General features: G+C 47.5%; 1 protein-coding gene and 1 pseudogene across 1 annotated transcript in view; both read left to right on the forward strand.

The window, feature by feature from the left end:
* Window positions 1-13,449, forward strand: part of LOC135552364 (basic proline-rich protein-like) — a 45,177-nt pseudogene extending 31,728 nt beyond the window's left edge.
* LOC135554770 (b(0,+)-type amino acid transporter 1-like) overlaps window positions 2,070-13,905 on the forward strand; it is a 77,373-nt gene continuing 65,537 nt past the window's right edge. Inside the window, exons 1-2 of the mRNA XM_064987205.1 lie at window positions 2,070-2,150; window positions 13,393-13,465. The gene's annotated coding sequence lies outside the window, so the exon portion shown is untranslated. The remainder of the gene's footprint in view (window positions 2,151-13,392; window positions 13,466-13,905) is intronic.

Consider the following 13,905-nt stretch of genomic DNA (forward strand, 5'->3'; position numbering starts at 1 on the left):
CCTCCCCCACCTCCCTGTTCTCCAGCCCCTGCCTCCCCCACCTCCCAGTTCTCCAGCCCCTGCCTCCCCCGTACCTCCCAGTTCTCCAGCCCCTTCCTCCCCCATACCTCCCTGTTCTCCAGCCCCTGCCTCCCCCACCTCCCTGTTCTCCAGCCCCTGCCTCCCCCACCTCCCTGTTCTCCAGCCCCACCTCCCTGTTCTCCAGCCCCTGCCTCCCCCATACCTCCCAGTTCTCCAGCCCCTGCCTCCCCCATACCTCCCTGTTCTCCAGCCCCTGCCTCCCCCATACCTCCCTGTTCTCCAGCCCCTGCCTCCCCCCACCTCCCTGTTCTCCAGCCCCTGCCTCCCCCCACCTCCCTGTTCTCCAGCCCCTGCCTCCCCCGTACCTCCCAGTTCTCCAGCCCCTGCCTCCCCCGTACCTCCCTGTTCTCCCCCCCACCTCCCTGTTCTCCAGCCCCTGCCTCCCCCCACCTCCCTGTTCTCCAGCCCCTGCCTCCCCCGTACCTCCCTGTTCTCCAGCCCCTGCCTCCCCCCAACTCCCTGTTCTCCAGCCCCTGCCTCCCCCCAACTCCCTGTTCTCCAGCCCCTGCCTCCCCCCACCTCCCTGTTCTCCAGCCCCTGCCTCCCCCGTACCTCCCTGTTCTCCATTCCCTGCCTCCCCCCACCTCCCTGTTCTCCAGCCCCTGCCTCCCCCCAACTCCCTGTTCTCCAGCCCCTGCCTCCCCCCAACTCCCTGTTCTCCAGCCCCTGCCTCCCCCAACTCCCTGTTCTCCAGCCCCTGCCTCCCCCCAACTCCCTGTTCTCCAGCCCCTGCCTCCCCCCAACTCCCTGTTCTCCAGCCCCTGCCTCCCCCGTACCTCCCAGTTCTCCAGCCCCTGCCTCCCCCCACCTCCCTGTTCTCCAGCCCCTGCCTCCCCCCACCTCCCAGTTCTCCAGCCCCTGCCTCCCCCGTACCTCCCTGTTCTCCAGCCCCTGCCTCCCCCGTACCTCCCAGTTCTCCAGCCCCTTCCTCCCCCGTACCTCCCTGTTCTCCAGCCCCTGCCTCCCCCGTACCTCCCTATTCTCCAGCCCCTGCCTCCCCCATACCTCCCTGTTCTCCAGCCCCTGCCTCCCCCACCTCCCTGTTCTCCAGCCCCTGCCTCCCCCATACCTCCCAGTTCTCCAGCCCCTGCCTCCCCCATAACTCCCTGTTCTCCAGCCCCTGCCTCCCCCTACCTCCCTGTTCTCCAGCCCCTGCCTCCCCCATACCTCCCTGTTCTCCAGCCCCTGCCTCCCCCGTACCTCCCTGTTCTCCAGCCCCTGCCTCCCCCACCTCCCTGTTCTCCAGCCCCTGCCTCCCCCACCTCCCTGTTCTCCAGCCCCTGCCTCCCCCGTACCTCCCAGTTCTCCAGCCCCTGCCTCCCCCACCTCCCTGTTCTCCAGCCCCTGCCTCCCCCATACCTCCCAGTTCTCCAGCCCCTGCCTCCCCGTACCTTCCTGTTCTCCAGCCCCTGCCTCCCCCGTACCTCCCTGTTCTCCCCCCCACCTCCCTGTTCTCCAGCCCCTGCCTCCCCCCACCTCCCTGTTCTCCAGCCCCTGCCTCCCCCCACCTCCCTGTTCTCCAGCCCCTGCCTCCCCCATACCTCCCTGTTCTCCAGCCCCTGCCTCCCCCGTACCTCCCTGTTCTCCAGCCCCTGCCTCCCCCCACCTCCCTGTTCTCCAGCCCCTGCCTCCCCCCACCTCCCTGTTCTCCAGCCCCTGCCTCCCCCGTACCTCCCAGTTCTCCAGCCCCTGCCTCCCCCCACCTCCCTGTTCTCCAGCCCCTGCCTCCCCCATACCTCCCAGTTCTCCAGCCCCTGCCTCCCCCGTACCTTCCTGTTCTCCAGCCCCTGCCTCCCCGTACCTCCCTGTTCTCCCCCCACCTCCCTGTTCTCCAGCCCCTGCCTCCCCCCACCTCCCTGTTCTCCAGCCCCTGCCTCCCCCCACCTCCCTGTTCTCCAGCCCCACCTCCCTGTTCTTCAGCCCCTGTGTCCTCCAATCAGACGGACTGTTGAGTCTCTGTTCCTCCTCCCATAATGTGTTCTTTGTCTCAGGGAGACAGTCAGGAGTAGTTGAGACCCACAGAGGCATGTGTTGTGCATCGTAGTAGATCTGTCTCCTGCTGCTATCAGGTGAGTCTGCGGTGTTGACGCCAGCTGTGTCAGAGAGGAGAGGAATTTATGTCTGGGGGTTTCAAGTTTAGTCAGTGGGTCTGGAAATGGTGTGTTATTATGAGAGACGGTAGAACAGTAGAACAGAACAGTAGAACAGTAGAACAGAACAGAAGAGGACAGTAGAACAGAACAGGACAGTAGAACAGAACAGAAGAGGACAGTAGAACAGTAGAACAGAACAGAAGAGGACAGTAGAACAGAACAGAAGAGGACAGTAGAATAGAACAGAACAGGACAGTAGAACAGAACAGTAGAGCAGAACAGTAGAGGACAGTAGAACAGTAGAACAGAACAGTAGAGGACAGTAGAACAGTAGAGAACAGTAGAACAGTAGAACAGAACAGAAAACTGTAGAGAACAGTAGAACAGAACAGTAGAACAGGAGAGAACAGTAGAGAACAGTAGTACAGTACAGAACAGAACAGGACAGGTGTGTGTGTGTTTGTTGCACTGATAGGGAATAGAGTATCATGTAGTGAATTAGATAGGGAATAGAGTGTCATGTAGTGAATTAGATAGGGAATAGGGTGCCATGTAGTGAATTAGATAGGGAATAGGGTGCCATGTAGTGAATTAGATAGGGAATAGGGTGCCATGTAGTGAATTAGATAGGGAATAGGGAGCCATGTAGTGAATTAGATAGGGAATAGAGTGTCATGTAGTGAATTAGATAGGGAATAGAGTGTCATGTAGTGAATTAGATAGGGAATAGGGAGCCATGTAGTGAATTAGATAGGGAATAGGGAGCCATGTAGTGAATTAGATAGGGAATATAGTGCCATGTAGTGAATTAGATAGGGAATAGGGAGCCATGTAGTGAATTAGATAGGGAATAGAGTGCCATGTAGTGAATTAGATAGGGAATAGAGTGTCATGTAGTGAATTAGATAGGGAATAGGGAGCCATGTAGGGAATTAGATAGGGAATATGGTGCCATGTAGTGAATTAGATAGGGAATAGGGTGTCAAGTAGTGAATTAGATAGGGAATAGAGTGCCATGTAGTGATTTAGATAGGGAATAGTGAATTAGATAGGGAATAGGGAGCCATGTCGTGAATTAGATAGGGAATAGAGTGCCATGTAGTGAATTAGATAGGGAATAGGGAGCCATGTAGTGAATTAGATAGGGAATAGGGAGCCATGTAGGGAATTAGATAGGGAATAGGGAGCCATGTAGTGAATTAGATGGGGAATAGGGAGCCATGTAGTGAATTAGATAGGGAATAGGGAGCCATGTAGTGAATTAGATAGGGAATATGGTGCCATGTAGTGAATTAGATAGGGAATAGGGTGTCATGTAGTGAATTAGATAGGGAATAGGGAGCCATGTAGGGAATTAGATAGGGAATATGGTGCCATGTAGTGAATTAGATAGGGAATAGGGTGTCAAGTAGTGAATTAGATAGGGAATAGAGTGCCATGTAGTGAATTAGATAGGGAATAGTGAATTAGATAGGGAATAGGGAGCCATGTAGTGAATTAGATAGGGAATAGGGAGCCATGTAGTGAATTAGATAGGAATAGGGAGCCATGTAGGGAATTAGATAGGGAATAGGGAGCCATGTAGTGAATTAGATGGGGAATAGGGAGCCATGTAGTGAATTAGATAGGGAATAGGGAGCCATGTAGTGAATTAGATAGGGAATATGGTGCCATGTAGTGAATTAGATAGGGAATATAGTGCCATGTAGTGAATTAGATAGGGAATAGGGAGCCATGTAGTGAATTAGATAGGGAATAGAGTGCCATGTAGTGAATTAGATAGGGAATAGAGTGTCATGTAGTGAATTAGATAGGGAATAGGGAGCCATGTAGGGAATTAGATAGGGAATATGGTGCCATGTAGTGAATTAGATAGGGAATAGGGTGTCAAGTAGTGAATTAGATAGGGAATAGAGTGCCATGTAGTGATTTAGATAGGGAATAGTGAATTAGATAGGGAATAGGGAGCCATGTCGTGAATTAGATAGGGAATAGAGTGCCATGTAGTGAATTAGATAGGGAATAGGGAGCCATGTAGTGAATTAGATAGGGAATAGGGAGCCATGTAGGGAATTAGATAGGGAATAGGGAGCCATGTAGTGAATTAGATGGGGAATAGGGAGCCATGTAGTGAATTAGATAGGGAATAGGGAGCCATGTAGTGAATTAGATAGGGAATATGGTGCCATGTAGTGAATTAGATAGGGAATAGGGTGTCATGTAGTGAATTAGATAGGGAATAGGGAGCCATGTAGGGAATTAGATAGGGAATATGGTGCCATGTAGTGAATTAGATAGGGAATAGGGTGTCAAGTAGTGAATTAGATAGGGAATAGAGTGCCATGTAGTGAATTAGATAGGGAATAGAGTGCCATGTAGTGAATTAGATAGGGAACAGGGTGTCATGTAGTGAATTAGATAGGGAATAGAGTGTCATGTAGTGAATTAGATAGGGAATAGGGAGCCATGTAGTGAATTAGATAGGGAATAGGGAGCCATGTAGGGAATTAGATAGGGAATAGGGAGCCATGTAGGGAATTAGATAGGGAATAGGGAGTCATGTAGTGAATTAGATAGGGAATAGAGTGTCATGTAGTGAATTAGATAGGGAATAGAGTGTCATGTAGGGAATTAGATAGGGAATAGGGAGCCATGTAGGGAATTACATAGGGAATAGGGAGCCATGTAGTGAATTAGATAGGGAATAGAGTGTCATGTAGTGAATTAGATAGGGAATAGGGAGCCATGTAGGGAATTAGACAGGGAATAGGGTGCCATTTGGGACACAGACCTGTGGTGGCCTGACTGTGGTATGTCTGTCTGTCCTTTTGTATCTTTCTGTCTGTCTGTCTGTCTGTCTGTCTGTCTGTCTGTCTGTCTGTCTGTCTGTCCTTATGCATCTTTATTTCTGTTTGTCCGCCAATCCGTCCTATGTATCTGTCTGTCTGTGTCTGTCCTTATGTATCTGTCTGTCTGTCTGTCTGTGTCTGTCCTTATGTATCTGTCTGTCTGTCTGTCTGTCTGTCTGTCTGTCTGTCTGTCTGTCTGTCTGTCTGTCCTTATGTATCTGTCTGTCTGTCTGTCTGTCTGTCTGTCTGTCTGTCTGTCTGTCTGTCTGTATCTGTCCTTATGTATCTGTCTGTCTGTATGTCTGTATGTCTGTCTGTATGTATCTGTCCTTATGTATCTGTCTGTCTGTCTGTCTGTCTGTCTGTCTGTCTGTCTATGTATCTGTCTGTGCTCATGTATCTGTCTGTCTGTCTGTGTCTGTCACTATGTATCTTTTTTGTCTGTCTGTCTGTCTGTCTGTCTGTCTGTCCTTTTGTATCTTTCTGTCTGTCTGTCTGTCTGTCTGTCTGTCTGCCTGTCCTTATGCATCTTTATTTCTGTTTGTCCCCCAATCCGTCCTATGTATCTGTCTGTCTGTGTCTGTCCTTATGTATCTGTCTGTCTGTCTGTCTGTCTGTCTGTCTGTCTGTCTGTCTGTCTGTCTGTCTGTCTGTCCTTATGTATCTGTCTGTCTGTCTGTCTGTCCTTATGTATCTGTCTGTCTGTCTGTCTGTCTGTCTGTCTGTCTGTCTGTCTGTCTGTCTGTCTGTCTGTCTGTCTGTCTGTATCTGTCCTTATGTATCTGTCTGTCTGTATGTCTGTCTGTATGTATCTGTCCGTCTGTATGTCTGTCTGTCTATGTATCTGTCTGTGCTCATGTATCTGTCTGTCTGTCTGTGTCTGTCACTATGTATCTTTTTTGTCTGTCTGTCTGTCTGTCTGTCTGTCTGTCTGTCTGTCTGTCTGTCTGTCTGTCTGTCCTTTTGTATCTTCCTGTCTGTCTGTCTGTCTGTCTGTCCTTTTGTATCTTTCTGTCTGTCTGTCTGTCTGTCTGTCTGTCTGTCTGTCTGTCTGTCTGTCTGCCTGTCTGTCTGTCCTTATGCATCTTTATTTCTGTTTGTCCGCCAATCCGTCCTATGTATCTGTCTGTCTGTGTCTGTCCTTATGTATCTGTCTGTCTGTCTGTCTGTGTCTGTCCTTATGTATGTATCTGTCTGTCTGTCTGTCTGTCTGTCTGTCTGTCTGTCTGTCTGTCTGTCTGTCTGTCTGTCTGTATGTGTCTGTCTGTCTGTCTGTCTGTCTGTCTGTCTGTCTGTCTGTCTGTCCTTTTGTATCTTTCTGTCTGTCTGTCTGTCTGTCTGTCTGTCTGTCTGTCTGTCTGTCTGTCTGTCTGTCCTTTTGTATCTTTCTGTCTGTCTGTCTGTCTGTCTGTCTGCCTATCTGTCTGTCTGTCTGTCCTTATGCATCTTTATTTCTGTTTGTCCGCCAATCCGTCCTATGTATCTGTCTGTCTGTGTCTGTCCTTATGTATCTGTCTGTCTGTCTGTCTGTGTCTGTCCTTATGTATCTGTCTGTCTGTCTGTCTGTCTGTCTGTCTGTCTGTCTGTCTGTCTGTCTGTCTGTCTGTCCTTATGTATCTGTCTGTCTGTCTGTCTGTCTGTCTGTCTGTCTGTCTGTCTGTCTGTCTGTCTGTCTGTCCTTATGTATCTGTCTGTCTGTCTGTCTGTCTGTCTGTCTGTCTGTCTGTCTGTCTGTCCTTTTGTATCTTACTGTCTGTCTGTCTGTCTGTCTGTCCTTTTGTATCTTTCTGTCTGTCTGTCTGTCTGTCTGTCTGTCTGTCTGTCTGTCTGTCTGTCTGCCTGTCTGTCTGTCCTTATGCATCTTTATTTCTGTTTGTCCGCCAATCCGTCCTATGTATCTGTCTGTCTGTGTCTGTCCTTATGTATCTGTCTGTCTGTCTGTCTGTGTCTGTCCTTATGTATGTATCTGTCTGTCTGTCTGTCTGTCTGTCTGTCTGTCTGTCTGTCTGTCTGTCTGTCTGTCTGTCTGTATGTGTCTGTCTGTCTGTCTGTCTGTCTGTCTGTCTGTCTGTCTGTCCTTTTGTATCTTTCTGTCTGTCTGTCTGTCTGTCTGTCTGTCTGTCTGTCTGTCTGTCTGTCCTTTTGTATCTTTCTGTCTGTCTGTCTGTCTGTCTGTCTGCCTATCTGTCTGTCTGTCTGTCCTTATGCATCTTTATTTCTGTTTGTCCGCCAATCCGTCCTATGTATCTGTCTGTCTGTGTCTGTCCTTATGTATCTGTCTGTCTGTCTGTCTGTGTCTGTCCTTATGTATCTGTCTGTCTGTCTGTCTGTCTGTCTGTCTGTCTGTCTGTCTGTCTGTCCTTATGTATCTGTCTGTCTGTCTGTCTGTCTGTCTGTCTGTCTGTCTGTCTGTCTGTCCTTATGTATCTGTCTGTCTGTCTGTCTGTCTGTCTGTCTGTCTGTCTGTCTGTCTGTATCTGTCCTTATGTATCTGTCTGTCTGTATGTCTGTATGTCTGTCTGTATGTATCTGTCCTTATGTATCTGTCTGTCTGTCTGTCTGTCTGTCTGTCTATGTATCTGTCTGTGCTCATGTATCTGTCTGTCTGTCTGTCTGTGTCTGTCACTATGTATCTTTTTTGTCTGTCTGTCTGTCTGTCTGTCTGTCTGTCCTTATGTATCTGTCTGTCTGTCTGTCTGTCTGTCTGTCTGTCTGTCTGTCTGTCTGTCTGTCTGTGCCTGTCCTTATGTATCTGTCTGTCTGTCTGTCTCTTTCTGTCTGTCCTCATGTATCTGTCCGTCTGTCCATATGTATATTTCTGTCTGTGTCTTCCTGTCTGTCTCTGTCTGTCATTATGTGTCAGTCTTCCTGGCTGCCTGCCTGCCTGCCTGGCTGCCTGCCTGCCTGCCTGCCTGCCTGCCTTCCTGGCTGCCTGCCTGGCTGCCTGCCTGCCTGCCTGTCTGTCATAGAGGCTGTAACAGATCAAGCATTAACAGAACCAGGTCATATAAAGTTGTAAACCAATGACAGTAGTTCACAAAGTGGTCCCTCTGCTTCACTACATTAAACCTTAACCCTCGTAGTTGTCAGGCTGGCTGCCCATCAGGAGAGCTGTTACAGTGTGTGTGTGGTGTTGTCAAGGACGTGTTGCCTTACATCCTGGAATTAAAATGGATTTCTTGGGGGTTTGTATCCTTTGATTTACACAACATGCCTACCATTTTGAAGATGCAAAAGAGTTTTTATTGTGAAACAAACAAGAAATAAGACAAATAAACTGATAACTTGAGCGTGCATAACTATTCAACCCCCCCCTCCCAAAGTCAATACTTTGTAGAGCCACCTTTCCTGCAATTACAGCTGCAAGTCTCTTGGGGTATGTCTCTATAAGCTTGGCACATCAAGCCACTGTGATTCTTTGCCCATTCTTCAAGGCAAAACTTCTCCAGCTCCTTCAAGTTGGAAGGGTTCCGATGGTGTACAGCAATTTTAAGTCATACCACAGATTCTCAATTGGATTGAGGTCTGGGCTTTGACTAGACCATTCCAAGACATGTACAGTTACCCCTTAAACCACTCCAGAGTTGCTTTAGCAGTATGCTTAGGGTCATTGTCATGCTGGATGGTGAATCTCATTCCTTCAATTCTGACCAGTTTCCCTGCTGATGAAAAACATCCCCACAGCATGATGCTGCCACCACCATGCTAATCTGTGGGGATGGTGTTCTCAGGGTGATGGGAGGTGTTGGGTTTGCACCAGACATAACGTTTTCCTTGATGGCCAAAAAGCTACATTTGACCAGAGTACATTCTTCCATATGTTTGGGGAGTCTCCCACATATCTTTTGGCGAACACCAAAAGTGTTTGCTTATTTTGCTTATTTTTGTCTTTAAGCAATGGCTTTTTTTTCTGGCCACTCTTCCGTAAAGCCAGGTCTGTGCACAAACAGTTTGAGCTTCTACTTTTAAAAATCCACCTTCCCAGAAATAAGTCTCTCAATGTTGCCACTTGAGACGCCCCTCTGCCCCCAGCTGTGCCCTGGACACCATATGTGGATTAATTGTCCCCCATTTATCTTCAGAGTTTGTACTGTTAGGTAACCTAAACTGGGATATGTTTAACACCCCAGCTGTCCTACAATCTAAGATAGATTCCCTCAATCTCATACAAATTATAAAGGAACCTACCAGGTACAACCCTAAATCCGTAAACACGGGCTTCCTCATAGATATCAACCTGACCAACCTGCCCTCTAAATACACCTCTGCTGTCTTCAACCAGGGACTCAGCGATCATGGCCTCATTGCCTGTGTCCGTAATGGGTCCACGGACAAACGAGCACCCCTCATCACTGTCAAATGCTCCTTAAAACACTTCAGTGAGCAGGCCTTTCTAATCAACCTGGCTCAGGTATCCTCGAAGGATATTGACCTCATTCCATCAGTAGAGGATGACTGGTTATTCTTTAAAACTGCCTTGCTCACAATCTTAAAAAAGCATGCCCCATTCAAAAAATGTAGGACTAAGAACAGATATAGCCCTTTGTTCACTCCAGACTTGATTACCCTTGACCAGCACAAAAACATCCTGTGGCGTACTGCATTAGCATCGAATAGCCCCCGAGATATGCAACTTTTCAGGGAAGTCAGGAACCAATAGAAACGGGCAGTAAGCTAGCTTTTTCAAACAGAAATGTGCATCCTGTAGCACAAACTCCAAAAAGTTCTGGGACACTGTAAAGTCCATGGAGAAAAAGAGCACCTCCTCCCAGCTGCCTGCTGCACTGAGGCTAGGAAACACTGTCACCACTGATAAATCTACGATAATCGAGAATTTCAATAAGCATTTCTCTACGGCTGGCCATGCTTTCCACCTGGCTACCCCTACCCCGGTCAACAGCTCTGTACCCCCACAGCGACTTGCCCAAGCACCATTTCTCCTTCAGCCAAATCCAGCTGGTGTTCTGAAAGAGCTGCAAAATCTGGACCCCTACAAATCAGCATGGCTAGACGTTCTGGACCCTCTCTTTCTAAAATGATCCGCCGCAATTGTTGCAACCCCTATTACTAGCCTGTTCAACCTCTCTTTTGTATTGTCGAAGATCCCCAAAGATTAGAATGCTGCCGCGGTCATCCCCCTCTTCAAAGGGGGAGACACTCTATACCCAAGCTGATACAGACCTATATCAATCCTACCATGCCTTTCTAAAGTCTTCGAAAGCCTAGTTAACAAACAGATAACCGACCATTTCGAATCCCACCGTACCTTCTCTGCTATGCAATCTGTTTTCTGAGCTGGTCATGGGTGCACCTCAGCCACGCTCAAGGTCCTAAACGATATCATAACCGCCATTGATAAAAGACAATACTATGCAGCCGTATTCATTCTTACTCTGTCAATCACCACATTCTTATCGGCAGACTCAACAGCCTTGGTTTCTCAAATGACTGTCTCGCCTGGTTCACCAGCTACTTCTCAGATAGAGTTCAGTGTGTCAAATCGGATGGCCTGTTGTCTGGACCTCTGGCAGACTCTATGGGGGTAACACAGGGTTCAGTTCTCAGGCTGACTCTTTTCTCTGTATACATCAATGATGTTGCTCTTGCTGCTGGTGATTCTCTGATACACCTCTATGCAGACAACTCCATTCTGCATACTTCTGGCCCTTCTTTGGACAATGTGGTAACAAACCTCCAGACGAGCTTCAATGCCATACACCACTCCTTCCGTGGCCTCCAACAGCTCTTACATGCATGAAAAACTAAATGCATGCTCTTCAACCGATCGCTGCCCACACCCACCTACCCATCTAGCATCACTACTCTGGACTTAGAATGTGTGGACAACTGCAAAAACCTAGGTGTCTTGTTAGACTGTAAACTCTCCTTCTAGACTCACATTAAGCATCTCCAATCCAAAATGAATTATAGAATAGGCTTCCTATTTCGCAACAAACTATCCTTCACTCATGCTGCTAAACATACCCTCTTAAAACTGACCATCCTTCCAATTCTTGACTTCGGCGATGTAATTTGCAAATTAGCCTCCAACACTCTACTCAACAAATTGTATGTAGTCTATCACCGTGCCATCTGTTATGTCACCAAATCCTCATATACTACCCACCACTGAGACCTGCATGCTCTCATTGACTGGCCCTCGATTCATATTCGTCGCCAAACCCACTGGTTCCTGGTCATTTACAGTCGTGGCCAAAAGTATTGACAATGACACGAATATTAATTTTCACAAAGTCTGCTGCCTCAGTTTGTATGATGGCAATTTGCATATGCTCCAGAATGTTATGAAGAGTGATCAGATGAATTGCAATTAATGCCATGCACTGAATCGCCCAAAAAACATTTTGACTGCATTTCAGCCCTGCCATGAAAGGACCAGCTGACATCATGTCAGTGCTTCTCTCGTTAACACAGGTGTGAGTGTTGGCAAGGCTGGAGATCACTCTGTCATGCTGATTGAGTTTGAATAACAGACTGGAAGCTTCAAAAGGAGGGTGGTGCTGGGAATCATTGTACTTGTCTGTCTGTCTGGTTATCCATCAACCATGGTTATCTGCAAGGAAACACATGCCGTCATCATTGAATTGCACAAAAAGGGCTTCACAGGCAAGGATATTGCTGCCAGTAAGATTGCACCTAAATCAACCATTTATTGGATCATCAATTGTTGTGAAGAGGCTTCAGGGCGCCAAAGAAAGTCCAGCAAGCGCCAGAACCATCTCCTAAACCTTATTCAGCTGTGGGATCGGGGCATCACCAGTACAGATCTGATCAGGAATGGCAGCAGGCAGGTGTGAATGCATCTACACGCACAGTGAGGCGAAGACTTTTGGAGGATGGACTGGTGTTGAGAAGGGCAGCAAAGAAGCCACTTCTCTCCAGGAAAAACATCAGGGACAAACTGATATTCTGCAAAAGGTACAGGGATTGGACTGTTGAGGACTGGGGTAAAGTCATTTTCTCTAATGAATCTCTGGAAAAAGCTTGTCAGAAGAAGACAAGGTGATCGCTACTATCAGTCCTGTGTCATGCCAACAGTAAAGCATCCTGAGACCATGTGTGGGGTTGCTTCTCAGTCAAGGGAGTGGGCTCACTCACAATGTTGCCTAAGAACACAGCCATGAATAAAGAATGGTTCCAAAACGTCCTCCGAGAGCAACATCTCCCAACCATCCAGGAACAGTTTGGTGACTAACCATGCCATTTCCAGCATGATGGAGCACCTTGCCATAAGGCAAAAGTGATAACTAAGTGGCTCGGGGAACAAAACATTGATATTTTGGGTCCATGGCCAGGAAACTCCCCAGACCTTAATCCCAATTGAGGTGGTCAATCTTTAAGAGGCGGGTGGACAAACAAAACCCCACAAATTCTGACAAACTACAAGCATTGATCATGCAAGAATGGGCTGCCATCAGTCAGGATGTGGCCCAGAAGTTAATTGACAGCATCCCAGGACGGATTGCAGAGTTCTTGAAAAAGAAGGGTCAACACAGCAGATATTGACTCTTTGCATCAACTTCATGTAATTGTCAATAAAAGCCTTTGACACTTATGAAATGCTTGTAATTATTCTTCAGTTTTCCATAGTAACATCTGACAATATTATCTAAAGACACTGAAACAGAAAACTTTGTGGAAAGTAATATTTGTTTAATTCTCTAAACTTTTGGCCAGGACTGTGTAAGTGTTTGTTAGGTAAAGCCCCATCTTATCTCAGCTCACTGGTCACCATAGCAGCACCCACCTGTAGCACGCGCTCCAGCAGGTATATTTAGCTTGTCATCCCCAAAGCCAACTCCTCATTTGGCTGCCTTTCCTTCCAGTTCTCTGCTGCCAATGACTGGAACGAATTGCAAAAATCACTGGAGTCTTATATCTCCCTCACTAACTTTATGCATCAGCTGTCAGAGCAGCTTACCAATCACTGCAACTGTACACAGCTCATCTGTAAATTGCCCACCCAACTACCTCATCCCCATATTGTTATTTATTTATTTTTGCTCCTTTGCACCCCAGTATCTCTACTTGTACGTTCATCTTCTGCACATCTATCACTCCAGTGTTTAACTCACAATCTATTTCGCCACTATGGCCTATTTATTGCCTTTACCTCCATCATCGTATTTCATTTGCACAAACTGTACATAGATCTTTCTATTGTGTTATTGACTACTTTTGTTAATTGCACGTGTAACTCTGTCGTTAATATCACATTGCTTTGCTTTATCTTGGTCAGGTCATGTGTGTGTGTGTGTGTGTGTGTGTGTGTGTGTGTGTGTGTGTGTGTGTGTGTGTGTGTGTGTGTGTGTGTGTAAGCATTTCCAATATGTGCATCTTTGTTTCAGCTTCCAGAGAGCTATCTGAAGACGTCCCTGGGTTCCTGCATCAAACACAACTACTAGCATTTCTATACAGGAGGTGGGTATCATTTCTATACAGGAGGTGGGTATCATTTCTATACAGGAGGTGGGTATCATTTCTATACAGGAGGTGGGTATCATTTCTATACAGGAGGTGGGTATCATTTCTATACAGGAGGTGGGTATCATTTCTATACAGGAGGTGGGTATCATTTCTATACAGGAGGTGGGTATCATATCTATACAGGAGGTGGGTATCATATCTATACAGGAGGTGGGTATCATTTCTATACAGGAGGTGGGTATCATTTATATACAGGAGGTGGGTATCATATCTATACAGGAGGTGGGTATCATTTCTATACAGGAGGTGGGTATCATTTCTATACAGGAGGTGGGTATCATTTCTATACAGGAGGTGGGTATCATTTCTATACAGGAGATGGGTATCATTTCTATACAGGAGGTGGGTATCATATCTATACAGGAGGTGGGTAT

This window comes from Oncorhynchus masou, chromosome 2 (genome assembly GCF_036934945.1).
Source record: "Oncorhynchus masou masou isolate Uvic2021 chromosome 2, UVic_Omas_1.1, whole genome shotgun sequence".
In the NCBI taxonomy this organism is placed as follows: Eukaryota; Metazoa; Chordata; class Actinopteri; order Salmoniformes; family Salmonidae; genus Oncorhynchus; species Oncorhynchus masou.